This window comes from Oncorhynchus tshawytscha, linkage group LG07 (assembly GCF_018296145.1).
Source record: "Oncorhynchus tshawytscha isolate Ot180627B linkage group LG07, Otsh_v2.0, whole genome shotgun sequence".
NCBI lineage: Eukaryota > Metazoa > Chordata > Actinopteri > Salmoniformes > Salmonidae > Oncorhynchus > Oncorhynchus tshawytscha.
The window spans coordinates 26,303,863-26,321,539 of NC_056435.1; the positions used below are offsets into that span (position 1 = coordinate 26,303,863).

Consider the following 17,677-nt stretch of genomic DNA (forward strand, 5'->3'; position numbering starts at 1 on the left):
GAGAGAGGGGGCATCGTCTTCCACCTGATGGCGAAACTTGAGTCTCACTGTATCTGCATCTGCATCAAACACAAATTCATGTTGTTCCTTTGACCAGAGAAAGTAAAATATTCCTGAATATTAAAATAGACATGACGAGCTGCTATGTTTGGTGATTGACTAGGAATGCCTTGAAGATCGCGATCGACCGGTTGGTGACCACTGTTGTAGGCTCTATGTACAAACGAAAAAACACTAAACCCCAGAATTCAAGAATTCCATCACAAAGATCATTAATTCATTAAGGGCAGGTCTTAAGGAACATTATGATTTTAAGAAAATGCATTTCAAAAGAATGGAATGGTGTATTTGGAGTTTAAATATACTGTATTACTGTGCTTTGAGTGTAGCGAGTGCAGGTGCATGCAGCACATGGAATTATTGTAATTCTGCCAAAAAGTTAGATTTTGAAATAGAGCTCAAGGGGTCAGTTCTAAGAGGTGATTGGCAAGTATAGGCGATTTGCCTTTGTGTCAATTCCAAGCTGCGCTGTTCATCAGGTTCTTCATATAGGTCTACAATTTAACAATTGCTAATATTCTCATCAGACTGTCAATTTAATCTTGTCTTCAGGCTAACGCATGTTACCGCTGTGCAGGAGCTTCGGGAGTTTTTTGTTGTTAGAAGCAGGCCTACAGTGGGTATCGTATGTATTCAATCCCCATGGATTTCTTCCCATTTCATTGTGCTACTAAGTGGGATTCAAATGGATTTAATAGGCCCTTTTATCAACGATCTACAGAAAAAAACTGTGTAATGTCAGTGGAAGAAGGATTCTAGCATAATTTTAAGATGAATGAAAAATAAACATTGCATTTATATGTCATTTAGCAGATGCTCTTATCCAGAGTGACTTACATTTAGTGCATTCATCTTAAGATGGCTAGGTGAGATGGCCACATATCTCAGGCATAACTACTTTTTTGAGGAAAAATGGCCTTACTATCAGCAAAGTGCTATTTGGGGGGATGAATTAAGTGTGAGTGTTAGTTCACGAATGGCTTTTCTTTGGGGGGGGGATTATTTAAGATACTCTTTGAAGTGGTAGGGAAGGTTGAACACCAGGCGAGGTGTGACGTACTATGTAGATAAGTTGCAGGCACCACAAGGCAAATGCTATCCTGTTTCTCGTAGGCCCGTGAAACTCAACAAATTGTGTGAGGGGTGGGAATGTGTGGATTTCTCAATTCCCTTCTCTGGCCCATTGTATTGGCCAGTTCAATGGGGAGAAATGTCTCAGTCCCTGGAAAAAAAACTTTGCACTATCCAGGAGGGGGATCCAAGTCACCATAGGGGCCAAAAAGTATAGGGACAGTAGGGCATCATAGGCTGAGATGAACTCTGCGTTCTTAACCGCAGATCTGCAGTTCCAAACACTGCCGGAGACCATGAATTCCACAGGGGTTGAGTGCGCAGGTTACACTAAATTAGAAGGCTTGCTGCCAAGGGTTGGGGAGCGTCTGTAAAGCCTACAGGGAGAGGAGCGAACAGGTATAAAGAAACACACATAGATTTCAAAGTTACAGAAGATCATCTGAAACTAACTAGGTAAGATACTGACAAGAGAGTGGTCTGGAGCCTTCCTCTCTTTCCTTCCTCGAACTCGACAGAACAGTCTTTGTTTCTGCGATGAGACCGCCAGTGACATGGCCACCGATGAAAAAACGGGAGACTGAAGTACTAACACTAATTGCTAATTGTCTAGCAGAGGTGAAGAGCACACCGCCAGGTACTAATTGCTGATTGCCTAGGAGAGGAAAAACTCCCCCTCCAATACAGCCACTGATTGCCAAAACAGCAGTCACAAAATGCCCTTTCCCTTAATCCTGGTTCATGTGTCAACAATCAACTGCAAGTTATGAGCAGTCAGCAGATCACACAACAAGTAGATTACTCAGAAGACAGTCAGCACTTAAAGTATATGGCCCTAGCTAGCAAAAAGACAGTACTAGATAACAAGTCTGTTGACAAAAATTATACTTATCATTTCTGGAGAAATCAGGAGTCCTCTAGCTATAGATTGAAGCACACTGAGATGGAGCCAGCCTGCCCTTCTTTAGGCTTTTTGAAAAAAAGTATTCTCTTTGACATATAAGTGGGGGCTTTCTCCTTGAGGAAACCTACTGGACAAATACTAAAAGAGCATTTTTTTCATAACCTGTAGGTAGGTATAACTAGTCTGAATGGATAGTTTAGAGTTTCTGCTTTTTTCTATAACTTGTAAGGAACACAATACGTGGTCTATACTTGGAATGTAGGTTTCTCACTTATGGGTGACAAACTGGTGTGGTATTAAATGTAATACTGTAGTATTACTATCATTAAAAAATGCTAGTGTTTTAGCGGACACTAGTTTTTTGGCAGAAATTACTGTAGTATTTACTGCAGTGGTTTTTGCAGATAAAACTGTAGTATTTACTACGAAATTCTATAATAAATACTACACATGATCATGATTTCTTTGTGGGTAAACTATGTCACAAAGGTCAAGAACAGACAGTGATAATTTCTTCACCCGCACATTTGGATTATATCTTTGCTTTGTCGAAAGTACATTCTTATTATTTCAATCCTTTCACATGTTCCAATTCTTTAACGATGTCACGACTTCCGCCGAAGTTGGTTCCTCTCCTTGTTCGGCGGCGTTCGGCGTCGCCGGTGATCTGGCCATCATCAATCCACTTTACATTTTCCATTTGTTTTGTCTTGTCTTCCCACACACCTGGTTTCAATTCCATCATTACATGTTGTGTATTTAACCATATGTTCCCCCCCATGTCCTGGTCCGGAATTGTTTATTGTAAGTGCATGTGCACATTTATCTGGTGTGCGACGGGTTTTGTACCCATTGATTGTTTGTTCTGTTTCCGTTGGTTTTTATTATTAAACTGCTCCGTTGTAAACACAGTTTTTGCTCTCCTGCGCCTGACTTCTTTGCCGCCAGTACGCACCCCTTACAAATGATGAAAGCCCTTTATTTCGGTGATTTATTATTTTCAGGCAACTGATATAATCAAGATTATGTTAATTTAATGTAGACAGATAGATCTTCTATTTGTTTCTGGAAAATCTATTACAGAGGGCTTGCAGTTGCATCACAAATCACCTACTGTAGCAACCGCACCAGGCGCCATGTTGGAAGACCAAAGTCTGGTGGAAGTTCTCCAATGGTCCACATGGCTGGCTGTGGAAACTTCGGGAGAATTACCACTTTAGTTTTTCCAAGGACCCAGAAAACGGAGGCATTGGGAGAACCTATTCAAGTAAGTAAATATATTTAGAAAATGATCAAAAACGATGTATTATTAGCTAGCTAGCTTGCTATAGAAACTTAGTCTGCAGGCTAACTCAAATGAGCTGCTAACCTAATTTTCGCTAGTTAGCTAACTTTACATACTGTATAGCTAGCTAAGTGAATTAAATACCAACTGTTTGCTAACTTCATATTAGCTAGTTAGCTAGCTATCTTTATGTATCGTTGTAACTCTGAATGCATTTGTAGCTAGATAGCTAGCTAACAGCCATGGAATAGGGTGACATGATTAGCTAGCAGTTCCAGCTGTCAGAAGGAAGAGTAAACTACTCTGGATTGGGCAAGTACCTTTTGTGGGAGGACATTATGAACATATTCTTAAATTCCCATCCCTAGCGAGAGAAACTGAAACCAGAAAGATAGAGCAACATAATATTCAGTGCTGTCTAATTTGAGTATAATGCAGCCTGTTTCTTTTGGGATGTTTTCTGTCCTCCGATACAGAGAGCTGTAAAACCCTGTCTGCAGATGAAGAGGTCCCAATGAATGTTCCAAGAGAACAAGGGTACATGGATTATATGTGTAGCTACATTTTGTGAACAAAAAAATAAGGTTTAAAAGTAACACACAATGTATAAATCTATTACAACTGGAGCAGACCAACCCTTCTGGGTGTGCAGGCTTCTGTTCCAGCCCAGCACTAACACAACTGATTCAATGTAACAAACCTAATTAGTTAGTAATCAAGTGTGCTATTGCTGGGCTGGAACAGAAGTCTGCCCCCCCCCCCCCTCCCGTAGAGCAGGAATCAGTGGAGCGAGGTTGACCACCTTTTGTTTTTGACTTTTGTTTTGTTCACCTGAAATGATCCTTTAGTAATAATAGGCTTGTTAGTCAAATGTCTAACCTTTTACATACGAGTTAGCTTACTTTTACACTTTGGAAATGATGTGAAATAGTGTTGATTCTTTGAAGTGTTTTAACTTGTTTTAATTGTGAACTATTATTCAAGATGAACTTGTGTCTATGTTGATTAATCATAGATCACAATCCTGCAATAAAGAGAGGAAGGGAATCTGTCTCTAATTTGTCAGTTTCTGTGTTGTATTCTCAAATGAACATGACCTTTTTGTTCAGTCATGAGCTCTCCAATTAGTGTTATTTGATTGTCACTATTTTTCAGGCTATCAGCCATGTGAACCCATTTTGCAAATGATGCAGCCATAGGCCTACAGCAATGGGTTCCATCTCCAGTCCTTGAGTAGCCCCAACAGCACACATTTTAGTTGTAGCCCCAGACAAACAGACCTGATTCAACTCAGAGGGCCTAATGATTAGTTGGCAAGTTGATTCAGGTGTGTTTGTCCGGTGCTACAATAAACTGTACTGTTGGGGGTACTCGAGGACCGGAGTTGGGAACCACTGGCCTACAATATGATGGCATTAGGCTTATGGACATTTGCAATGCAGCCTTGACATTGTGCATCTGAAGCAGAGAATAGCTTAACTCACACATTGTTTACATAGTGTTCAGCTATATGTTCTCAATTTTAAAAACAATACCAGCAGATAATGTATATGAGGCTAATCCTTATACTGGATTTTGTACATGCCTTGTGTTGACATGAAAGGATTTAGTGCAAATCCAATCCTTGTAATCTAGGTGGTGAAATGTATGGAAGCAGGAGATGACGGAATCCTTATCTTAAAACATACACACAACTACTACCACCAAGTTCAATACCAGATACTTTTCTCCCAAAAGGTCTGATTGGTACTTGGATGTGCTACTGTAATAATGAAGATGGTTTGCCTCAGACTACCACAACAATTACATCGTCTATGCTAAATGTGTTTAAATTGTAAAAGAAAGAAAATATTTGAGCTATAAAAATAAAAAAATACAGCTTTTTCGATGGAGCTAGGCAAGGCAGAGATGACAAAATACTTTTCTTTTCACCGTACAACAATATAGCATATTAAAGTACAGTATGTTTACAACATAAACAATAGTATTTTACACGTTCCAAAATTACATTTGATATATTCATATGGTTTAAAAGGGGTATTTTTGTCACGGCGAGAAGGTGCTCTACACAAATGACACAACAGAATCATTTTGACCAAAGCACAGCATACAGTATGAAAACCAAATTGTACAACTGAGGGATGTCTCCTTTCATATCTGGAAAAGGACGAAGTAGAAGTAGAAAGTGATGCTGCGGCAGCATTGCTCATCTTCAGTGGGAATCCAGTCGACATGGATGTTTTGATAAGAGGTCAGCTGGTTGAACCTACTGTAGGACATAAAACAAATGAAAAGCACTCCTGATGTTAGAACATCACTTCCTCAGGTCACCTACACTATCAGGGAACTTAAGTGTTCGGTTGTGTTTCATTTCATTCATTCATTCACATAAAGATTACATCTAGGTTAAGGTTAGGAAAAGGGTTAGGGTTATCTGAGATGCAATTTAAAAAAATACTTTTTACGGTAATTTGACAAAAGCTTGATCCCGTTTAGCCAGGACCCCTTCTCGGGCCTAGATTACATGCTTGCATTCAAGACAATGTCTTCCTGTGCAACGGAAAGAAACTTCTCTGATATGGCCTATGCGACTACACGCTTATTAATAGCCTATATTATCATAATCCAATCTACTCATTACATTAGGAATAGTAGGCTTACATTAGTCTGCAAATGGGATGATAGAGGCATGCAATCCTTTGTTTGTCATAATATAAAGGGGCATTTTTATGGTGATAAGATAGCTTTCCCTAAACTTGCGACACATGCTAATCGCTAGACTACAAGCTAACTTACTGTAGTGTTTTTTAACACCTGGTTAGCATAACAGCTAAACTAAACTCTAAAGAGAGAGAAATTCTGACTTGATTTACCAGTGATGAAATGGTCATAGCAGACCCTGTACTGACAGCTGTCTGGGTAGAGTTCTAGGCAGAGTTGCAAAGAAAAATCCATATCTCTGTCCAGTGTCTGTGTGCTTTTGCCCATCCTAATATTTATTTTATTGGCCAGGCTGAGATATGGCTTTTTCTTTGCAACTCTGCTTAGAAGGCCAGCATCCCGGGGTCGCCTCTTCACTGTTGACGTTGAGACTGGTGTTTTGCGGGTACTATTTAATGAAGCTACCAGTTGAGGACCCATGAGGCATCCGTTTCTCAAACTAGACACTCTAATGTACTTGTCCTCTTGCTCAGTTGTGCACCGGGGCCTCCCACTACTCTTTCTATTCTGGTTAGAGCCAGTTTGCACTGTTCTGTGAAGAGAGTGGTACACAGCGTTGTACGAGATCTTCAGTTTCTTGGCAATTTCTTGCATGGAATAGCCTTCATTTCTCAGAACAAGAATAGACTTGAAGAAAGTACTTTGTTTCTGGCCATTTTGAGCCTGTAATCGAACCCACAAATGCTGATGCTCCAGATACTCAACTAGTCTAATGAAGTTTTATTGCTTCTTTAAATCAGGACAACAGTTTTCAGCTGTGAAATTGCAAAAGGGTTTTCTTAGCCTTATAAAATGATAACCTTGGATTAGTTAACACAACGTGCCATTGGAACACAGGTGTAATGGTTGCTGATATAGGGGCCTATGTACCCCCATGTAGATATTCTATAAATAAATCAGCCGTTTCCAGCTACAATAGTCATTTACAACATTAACAATGTCTACACTGTGTTACTGTTCAATTTGATGTTATTTTAATGGACAAAAAAAGTAGCTTTTCAAAAGAAGAACATTTCCAAGTGACCCAAAACATTTGAAAGGTAGTGTATGTTATAATAACTTGCATGCTAGTCTGTTATAACTCTTGGTAGTATATATTATAACTTTTTATTTTATCTAACCTCTTATTTAACTAGGCAACTATTATGCTAGTCTGTTATAGCTATCATGCTAGTCTGTTATAACGCTCTTGGTAGTCTTATAACTCATAGTAGTCTATGCTATAACTATCATGCTAGTAACTATGTTATAATAACTCACATGCTAGTCCATGTTATAACACCTATGCTAGTCTGTGTTATAAATCTCATCTGTCTTATAACTCATCGTAGTTTGTTATAACTCTCATGCTAGTCTATGTTATAATAACTCCCATGGTAGTCTGTTAACTCTCATGCTAGGCTGTTGTAACTCTCATGCTAGTCTATGTTATAACTCTCATGGTATGTGAAGATTTATGATTACTTGTCACAGTAGTTGAAATCCCAATGACACACTCATGCCTTGGATAGGTGTCCAGATTGTTGCCATCAGTAGCCAGAGTTTTGATTAGTGATGCTCCAGAGCAGTTTAGAATTCCAGCTAGTAGTTTTGAAAGTAGTGTTCACGAGGAAAAACGAGTCCCTGAAAATTGTGCACATTTGTGTCCTACTTCATCCAATATGTTACGAATTTGTTAGTGCTTAAGATCCCAGACTGCATCTGTAAGCACATCACAGCTGTAACTATGTTTGACAGATCTCCACTGCTTTCATTCGGTCCCCAAACAATCAGTGAGTTAAATGGATTGTTTTGGTTGTGCGGTTTATTTTTGAAATGCTGTGACCTATTCAATTTAGATAATTTAATGTTCGTCAGAATACAATCAAGGGGAACCCACTTTAAACTATTTCAATTTTGACGTGGAAACAATTGCCGACGTTTCTTTAATGAAGACCATAGAAATTGGACGGATAAAATTCGGACACAGACCGAATACATTTCTTCACAATTCACTTCCTTGTCCCCATCATCCTCATCTCATTCCTCTGTAAAGATAATACAATACAAAATACCAATATGGATCATCCCACAATGCCAATATAATGTCCGAAGAAGCTCATTCGCTCAAAAATCTTAACCATAGACCATTTGCTCTGCCACATGTTCACTTTATTGACCTGTATGAGTTGGATAAATTAGCATGTTCAAATGTCTAATTTTCTGCTAAGTTCCTGATGAATTATAATCACTTGATTTATAATGAGGTTCCATTCCAGTGACATTCACAATGTGGTTTAGGAGCTCTCTTTCTCCCTCTCTTTCTCTCAGTGTAGCTGTTTGTTTATCTCTCTCCTAATTCCTTCTGTCATCCATGGTTGTGTCGAATGGATGCTAGTTCATGTATTTGTGTCTGAAAATCACACTGTAGTTCAGTCAAATTGCTTCACAGTTCCCTTGAACTACTTCAGCCCTGAGTTCCAAGCCACCTCCAATATAATTGTTGCTGTTTTGTAAATTGTTAGTTCGTAAAGTCTAAAAGAAGTCTAAAAGTAAAGAAATTAAACTGACCCGATCAGAACTGCCAGGAATGTTCAAAATGCCTACTTTTCTTTCACTAAACCCAGAGAGGGAACTATTCGTGAGGGGTTATTTTTTTCACATTTCTGTCTGACTGTAGAGATGTCATGCAGAGACAGAGCCGAGGGGGTGTCATCAATAATAGAGTGACAGACAGAAAGACAGAGAGCACGGACTGAGAGATCCACCACTTGACAGCCAGGACACAACACAACATGCCCGTCTCGATGCTTCAGAGATGCTGCAGCTCTGAGACTCCATTCTGACAGCTGAGAGATTGATGGGAAAGGATTCTGACTCTGGCTGCATTTCAAATTACACCATATTCTGGATATTTTACTTTAGCCCTGAGCCCATAAATTGCACATAGACAGACCTCTGGTCAAAGGTAGTGCGCTATATGGAAAGGTGGTAGGTGGCAGATAGCCTAGCGGCTGAGAGCGCTTAAAAAGTTTGACTTAAAACGCTTCACTCTGAAAAAGGAGCACAAGACAGAAAGTAGAAGAAAGCTGTCTTTTTTAGGAGTACCTGTTGGTTATTATTAAAGCATACCATTTGCCATCCATTTAGCTCAGAGAAAAAGGAGAATGTCAACTTCAAATACTGCAGGAAGGGATAGGAAGGATTTGAGGGAACATCACTTTGGCTCACACACATTTCTACAGCTGGCAGAATTGTGTTTCTATTTTCCAGAGGTTGGAAGTCGGCGGGCGGTTAACAGTGAGAGTGGTAGGCAGGGGGAGTCTGCAGATGACAGGCCATACAGGATATTTGGAAATGGAGAGGGTGTGTGAGATAATGCCCGTCAGGAAAAGTTTGATACCAGAGCCCACATCAGTGGTGTTCCTTCAGGCCCGGAGAGTCCCCTGAGGGGCAGTGAAGTCAACAGCCTATGGGCTATCTGTTAGGAGTCCAATCTCTGCAGGAAGCAGTGGGGAGGAAAGTTTAAAGGCCCAGTGCACTTCATCTTACCAAAACAAGCAGACATTTCAGGTAGTCTTTTCAAACAGCTTACACACTAAAATGGCATTATCATAATTTTCACAGTATTATTCCAACCTCAGAGCTTTTTGACAAGACTACCTGAAATTTGGTAAGATTGAGTTTTGGCCTGCCTGGTGGCATCACCAGGTGGTAAATTAGCTAGTTTTCAGTTTTCCCCTCCGCACTCAGACCACTCCCGGGCAGTCTTTGCTAAATTCTAGCTTGAGAAATTGATCTTTGCCAAGAAGCTATTTTTGTTTATTTTTGACCATTTTAACTGAAAACAATCATAGCAACATACTTGATTGTTACCCAGAAATTATTTGATATTGATATAAAAATGGCTGTTTTGGACCTTTTAAGTCAAAGGATGTGTCTGGCATGAGTACTCTAGTAAAATAGTGAGAGGATGAAAGTCAAACCAAGTGTAATGTACCTGGTCTGTGTGTCTCTGCAGCCATTCTCCCAACTCTACAACTGGTTTTTGCATTACAGGGCTTTTCCTGGTTTATTGATTCTGAATAGGTCTGCCAACACTCAACACTCAACACCCTAACCCCCCTAAACACACACACACACACACCTCTGATGTGGCTTGCCTTCACGAGAGCTTGTACCTGAAGTGCCCATTGATAAAGTGATTTGTTCCCCTGTGCTCACAACAGGGGACCTGCACTGGCACCTCCCTGGCACGTTGCCCACTGGCATGACTTTGTTGTGCCCTGCCTGAGCAGCCCAGATAGCGCCTCTATCTCGCTGCCTCTCGCCACCTCTTACTGAGCCTGCCTGTCACTGCTTCCTCCACCTGTATAATCAAATTAGCCCCAGCCTAGGAAACTGAGAGAGCAACATGTAATTGCATAGAAAGAAACAAAAGGGAAGGCTGGGAATGAAAGAGGGAGTTGCTGATATGGGTTTAGCCCCCTGGCCAAATGGTAGAGAGCATCTCAACACACAGACACACACACACAGATGCCCCTTTGGATGGCCCCAGACCCTTTGGATGGCCACACGTACGGTGTGAGAACTGTAGACTGCATTTTAAATGTATCCAATACAGTATTTCATCTTTCCCTACTTCCCTCTCTTATCCCCCCTCTCCCTCTCTCTTTCTCTCTTGCTGTAGTTACGGGGACATGGTGCCCAAGACGATCGCGGGGAAGATCTTTGGTTCTATCTGTTCTCTGAGCGGGGTGCTGGTAATCGCCCTGCCTGTTCCCGTCATCGTGTCCAACTTTAGCCGAATCTATCACCAGAACCAGAGAGCTGACAAACGGCGTGCGCAGAAGGTACAGGTGAACACCATTCACTTATTAGAGGACCCGCTTCCGGCTGTAGGGAGGCGAGGTGTGTGTGTGCGTGCGTGCGTGTGTGTGGATACGACACCCCTCGCCCCCCCCTGACTTCGGAGACTTCACTAACCTCTGGCATGCACTGCAGACAGACAGAGGTGAGCGGTTCCATACTGGAAACTGTTGGGGTCGCAGAATGGATCTGCATGCCCATGGTCCAGCATCACACATTCAAACCACCATTAACACAAAACATCATTAGTTTAATTGCAAAGGCAAAGAAGTACTTTAATACTTACCATCAGACTGTACACACCCTGCTGTTTTTTCTCTCAGTCCCTTGGAGAGAGAACCCTCCACAGGGCTGTCCCCAGTGTTGTAGTACTGGAGACCACATATCTAGTGTCTCGATCTTGTCTCGGTGTCAGATACATTTGTACTCTGTCGGGCAGTGAGGACTCTCAATATCTTCCTCGACCAGCTGAGTAAAAAAACTCAGCTTCCATTCAGTCAGTGCGTGAAACCGCTTCGCGGTCAGCCTGAAGCGAACCTATAGGCCTTCAGTGTGTGACAGGTTCTGAAAGAATTCTGAAAGGACAGCAACCGTAATACCGCCACACTCATGTAGGTGAGTGCACTTTTTGTACAACACAAAGGGCCAGTGGTGTAGTGGAGGGTATACATACGCAGGTATAAACCGTATACCCATTTTTTTTTTCAGTTTGCATTGCGTATACTCACTTCTTAATCCCTACTGATGCATATCAAAGTAGTGTAGTGGAGGTATAGGACTTATCAAGTATGTAGCACAACAGAGAATCATGCACAAAGTAGCCTGCACAATCACAAAGCACGTGAATACTTCACTTGCACGCCACACACATACTGTAGCCTAGTTTCAGAGGAATATCATCTGCAGGCAGCAAGAGCATGCAGCTCTCAACTGGTTTTGACATGGAGCAGAACACAGAAGAATGACATCAGTAGCCGGTAGGGTAGGGAAAACGTTTCAACGTATGATATTTACCAGTAAATGGCAACAATGGGTATGCTAACCAGGTATACAAAAAGTTTAGTCTTAAGTGTTGGTTAGTAGGCTATTTGTGATGCACAACTGTCATCATGAGCTGTTTGCATCAGGGGCGTAGACATGGATGGACCTGGGTGAACACAGGCCCACCCATTGGGGATCCAGGCCCTGAAAGGCCCACCCAATCAGTTTGATGTGGTTTAAGCATTCTTTAATTTAAAATAAATTATTTAAGTGTGATTTTGATAGTAAAAATCACAAAAATGTACAGAAACATTTCGGATTTGGGGCCTCCCGAGTGACGTAGTGGTCTAAAACACTGCATCGTGGTCTAAAACACTGCATCGCAGTGCTAGCTGTACCATTAGAGATTCTGGGTTCAAATCCAGGCTCTGTTGCAGCCGGGGAGAACGATGGGGCGGCGCACAATTGGCCCAGCGTTGTCCGGGATAGGGGAGGGTTTGGCCAACAGTGATGTCCTCGTCCCATCGTGCACCAGTGACTCCTGTGGTGGGCTGGGCACAGTGCACACTGACACGGTCGCCAGGTGTACGATGTTTCCTCCGACACATTGGTGTGGCTGGCTTCCAGGTTAAGTGGGCATTGTGTCAAGAAGCAGTGCGGCTTGGTTGGGTTGTGTTGTGTTGTGTTTCGGAGGACGCGCGGCTCTCGACCTTCGCCTCTCGAGTCCATACAGGAGTTGCAGTGATGAGACAAGACTGTAACTACCAATTGGATACCATGAAATTGGGGGGTGAAAAAAATGTCAAAATAACAAAAAATAAAAGAAACATTTCAAATTTTTCCCACAGGGTTCCTTTCCTTGGCAGCCTGTTTGGGAATTTTTTGGCAAAATTTGAGTACACCTACTTCTCCAGGCACCACTTCATGGGGCTGACGGAAAGACCGCAGTCACACACAGCATGATGTTAAAGGATAAGCAGTCCATAAATATGTACATAAGCCAGTAGGTCCCAATCATAAGAATACAAAAACACAACCAATGGAAATGTACAACTATTACTTCCCATTGCAAATAACATGTCATGTTTAAGCACAAAGTAACCGGTGACCTAAAGTTTAAAGTGGAACTAACAGTGTTTTAAATACTTTGCCGATATGGAACAAGCAGACAATCATAATATCAGTCAAAAATATCAAATTCCCAATTTATGCTACATAACCAACTATATGAGTTCACCAGTAGCATACCACCCTGCATACCACTGCTGGCTTGCTTCTGAAGCTAAGCAGCTTTGGTCCTGGTCGGTCCCTGGATGGGAGACCAGATGCTGCTGGAAGTGGTGTTGGAGGGCCAGTAGGAGCCACTCTTTCCTCTGGTCTAAAAAATATCCCAATTCCCCAGGGCAGTGATTGGGGACACTGCCCTATGTAGGGTGCTGTCTTTCAGATGGGATGTTAAACGGGTGTCCTGACTCTCTGAGGTCATTAAAGATCCCATGGTACTTATTGTAAGAGTAGGGGTGTTAACCCTGGTGTCCTGGCTAAATTCCCAATCTGGCCCTCAAACCATCACGGTCACCTAATTATCCCCAGTTTACAATTGGCTCATTCATTCTCCTCTCCCCTGTAACTATTCCCCAGGTTGATGCTGTAAATTAGAATGTGTTCTCAGTCAACTTACCTGGTAAAATAATGGAGAAATACTTTTTTTTTTTTTTTTATTTAAAAAATGAGGTTATATTTGACTCAATGTTCCATGGCGTACACTAAGGCATAGATGGATGCAGTTCAATGCATGATTAATATGATTCACCAATACATTTGTTGGTAGTCCAAAAAATATTGCCACCAGGTTGTAAATCACAGCTGGCCTGTTTGCTGCCTCCATTTGGGATGCACAGTTTCAATGTTTCAACTTTCAACTGTTTCACAGTTTCAATGACTCAATATTCTGGACAAAAACGGACGAATGTAACTAAGGCTGGGAATGTCAATTACAATCAAACTAGCAAGGGCAATGATCACAAGTCAGTCATAAGGCTAGCATATCTATTTATGTAGCGAGCTAAAAACACAGAGTCTAACGTTAGCTAGATAGCTGGCTAGCAGGATGCCATGCCATTGGAGGAATGGGTGAGTGACTGACTTTTTCCCCTCAAATCATTTTTCGGTGACTATAGTCACAGCTAGAGATGCAGATGTCGTGTGGTTAGCTAGCCAGAACTTGAACGACTGTTATCCAGTTAGCATATCTCTTGTGTTCGGGAAGATTCACTCTGGCTATGTACCACTCAACTCCGATTTCAGAGCACTCTCGTCTGAGTGTACTAGAGTGCAGAACAACTGATGAATTTACAAACGTGCAACACCCGCTGAATATGACCGGTGTCAGTAAACGTAGGCAAAAAGTAATAGTCAAGAACGCTCTAGATAACATGTAAACAGCCTAACCAGCTCTGTTTAGGGTGAGTAAAATGGTCAGGGTGAGGTGTTCTCTCGTTTGTGTCTGGAAGTAGCTAGCTAGCTTGTGTGCTTGGTTGAGACATGCTTGCATTGGCAGGCAAGCTGCAGAAGGACGAGGAGGCTACAATTCCCCATCGTTTCAGTGCAATGTTGACCGCCAACTAGCTGAACAAGTTTGAGAGGGTTTGTCTAATGTTCCTTCGTTAGATTTTAGCTCATCTTGCTCTGGCTAGGATTAGTTGTTGATGTTGTTGTTGATGTGCATAACTGAGGGAGAGAGAGCCTATCTTTTTATGGTTGTTTGATCAATAGGACTGTAAAGTTCCCAAATGTAAGAGCACTCCCGTGGTGTTTGCATATTTGCAGAAATCCATTCGGGTGTATTTTGTGGCTTTTGGCAAATCCGTTTTAATTCTATGAAGTCGCGCTGTTGCAACTACCTGTAAACACACATTCCAGTTCAAAGTGAATGATGGCAGGCCGTGTGGCAAATGGCTTGTTTGTATAAAGGCCTACACTAGTTCTGTTTGGCTATAGCGCACCGGTCTGTGTGGACTCCAGTCCTGGACAAGACAGATGTTTATATTTTGTTTTATTTACTACAGTGTCTATTAATTGTCCAACGCACAGCCGCTTTCCCACTCTATTGCTGTAGAACTTTCACAAATGCCTTAGTATACGTAATTCCCCAAAATTGTAAGAATTTATGAAAATGTGAAAATGACCATATGTAAGTAGTCGCTTGTCAGAAAATGTTTTAAAAAGGAGTCATATTCTCCCTGGGGGTGTAAAATTAACCGATTTTAATACGATTTCATTGAGCTAAAATGCTGTCAGTTCCACTTGAAATGCAACAATGTTTCACACACACAAATTATTTTCAAAGAGATGGCTAACAACAGCAAGCACCAGATCATTTTAAACTTAACATCCTGTTGAAAGTTATTATTGAAAAGGGAGAAGCTAACAAATTAGCCAACAGACCTGCTGCAAACTAGCCGACATCAACGCTAGCTCTCTATTGCCCAGCGACCTGGCCTTCAAGAAAGTAGACGTTTCCATAAGTTTTTGTAAAAACGGTCCCACCCATTCAGTCAAAATGTGATTGGTTGATTCCAATGTCACTCCCAAATTTTGCCCTAATACAGTTGAATGGCAGATGCCTTTATTAGCTTCTGATGGCCTAGCCAATGGCTGACTTAGCTAGCTAGATGTATCTCCCCAAAGACCAGCAAAGAAAAATCCTGATTGGATTTAATGTATGTCTAAACAGACTTTGTTCACTTGCTGTTTGAGGTGAAGAAAAAATACTTTGAGAAGCTCCACAGCGCATTAGTGGTGGTGAGTTAAGATAATCCAAAATATTATCAGACATCCCTAAATGGGCACCTTTTACACATTTGTGCGCAGGCCAGATAGCCTGCTTCTATACGTAATCAGGTGTGTGTCCCTACTCAACATGGACAGGAGCACTCCAAACAAAATACAATGGAATTCAATCATTGATTCTCACAAGTGTAGCATAGGTTACGAGCTCTGCAAACAAGTGTCCACTCTGACAATGATAACGGTAAACGACTGTATTAATAATATATTGAATGCATTAACAGAAATGACTGTAAAACGAAAGAAACATTGTTGATAAAAATGGTGGGAATTAACGGTAAATGTACAACTGGTGATGTACTCACTGTATGTAATGGTGAATTCATAGACGCTAACAATCAAAGGGCACACAATGAAGTTATGAAACAATGAATGCACACAAAGTGATGGTAGAGAGCGCATTTTGGAGAGAGACGCACCTTGTGCATCATAGCCACACTCCCCTTCTTAACTCAACATTTTAAATTATACCCAAGACGCATTGTCTTCACACATACTGTAGTTCTAAGGAATACTGTCAAATGCAATAGGTCCAAAGCAATAGCAATTTAGGGAAAACTAATGCAGTTTCGAAACAAATGCAATTTCACTTATTTTATCAAATACCCTTGCAGCACTCGTGTCTTAGGTTGTCGATACCTGTCTTGGGCCGTGCCGTCCCTGCGGCCTCCTCAAGGAATCAGACAGGTGTCTCGTGTGCCACAACTTGTTGTGTTGTTGTGACTGCTCAACTAAAGAAAATCTCAGTCGACCAACAGCCTATCGACCAAGCACTCCACCAGTCGACTAAATGTGGTCAGTCCTAACACTCACACAAACACACACACACCGAGCATTTAGTGGTGGCTAACTACTCTCACTGCAGCCTCCGTGGGGTTGACCTTTCCTAAGAAAGAAAAGAGTCCATCAAGGTAAGGTAGAGTGCAGGTGAGTCCAGGAAGAGGCATGGAGACTGAGAAACAGACTCCTTTCATTCGATGCCCTCTCCCTCTTTAGATACCTGTCCTTAGAATGACCTTGTGGGAGTAAGGGCAGATTAAAGAAAAAAAGTAGATGCAAATGAGCTTTTATGGTCACTCCTGAGGTCAACTGTTAAGGCAAATTGCTAGTGTACACTTTCCTCTGTTCTTCTACAGTGAGTAACATCATGATTTATATTATGTTAATTGCAGTGGAAACCTGTCAAGAGTTCTACCGCTGCAGTGGTTAATCTCTAATTTCCTGGTGCCCCTCACGGCCCTTACCCCCTTACCCCCTATCTGCTAACAGTTATTACTCACTTATACCAGGCTGCTGAAACGGAGACAGGAGGGGAGGTGCACAGCATGCACCTTGCTCCACGTGCGCTGACGAGCCAGAGCGGGTGTCTCTCAAATTAGCCATGTTCACCCCTCCCTCCCCCTCATCCATCTTCATTTCACTCTAATAGTGGGCTGCTCCAGGCTCCCAGTACAATTAGCTGGCCATCTGGGGCCAAAGCTGGGAAAAAAATAGCTTCTCATGTATCCTATCCTATCCCCCTCGTCCTCGTACAGACATTTAAATATACGTCTATCAGATATGTGCTTCCCACACAGAGATAGGCTGGTAGTCCTTCTATTGTCATAGAAAAGTACAATAATATGTGAGAAGGGTATCAAGAAGAATGTGCGGCAGTCACCCCTAATGCAACCTCCCCTTTGCTTTAACTGAGGGTCACCTCTAGCCTGGACAGCCTCTGGTGACGTGCTACCGAAGTCTAGAGTCACGGCGGCTGAGGTGTTATTGTAGTGTAACACAAATCACACATCTTATTTGCTAGACTAATTGGGAGGGCTCTCACCAGGAGCACAGCGGGCTCTGAATGGTCTGGGGTCACAGTGTTAATGAAATGGCAAAGTCAGGTGGAGCCAATCAGAGAGAAACAGTGTGCCGTCAGAGGCAGAGAGACGAGAGTGTCCAGGGGAGAAGGAACACTT

At 41.9% G+C, this 17,677-nt stretch overlaps 1 non-coding gene across 1 annotated transcript; it reads right to left on the reverse strand.

Annotated features, from left to right (window-relative positions):
* Positions 1-2,136: 2,136 nt before the first annotated feature.
* Positions 2,137-2,191, reverse strand: LOC112255597. Its single transcript, XR_002954319.1, has one exon. It is a non-coding gene; the product is annotated as a U7 small nuclear RNA (small nuclear RNA).
* Between the last annotated feature and the right edge of the window lie 15,486 nt (positions 2,192-17,677).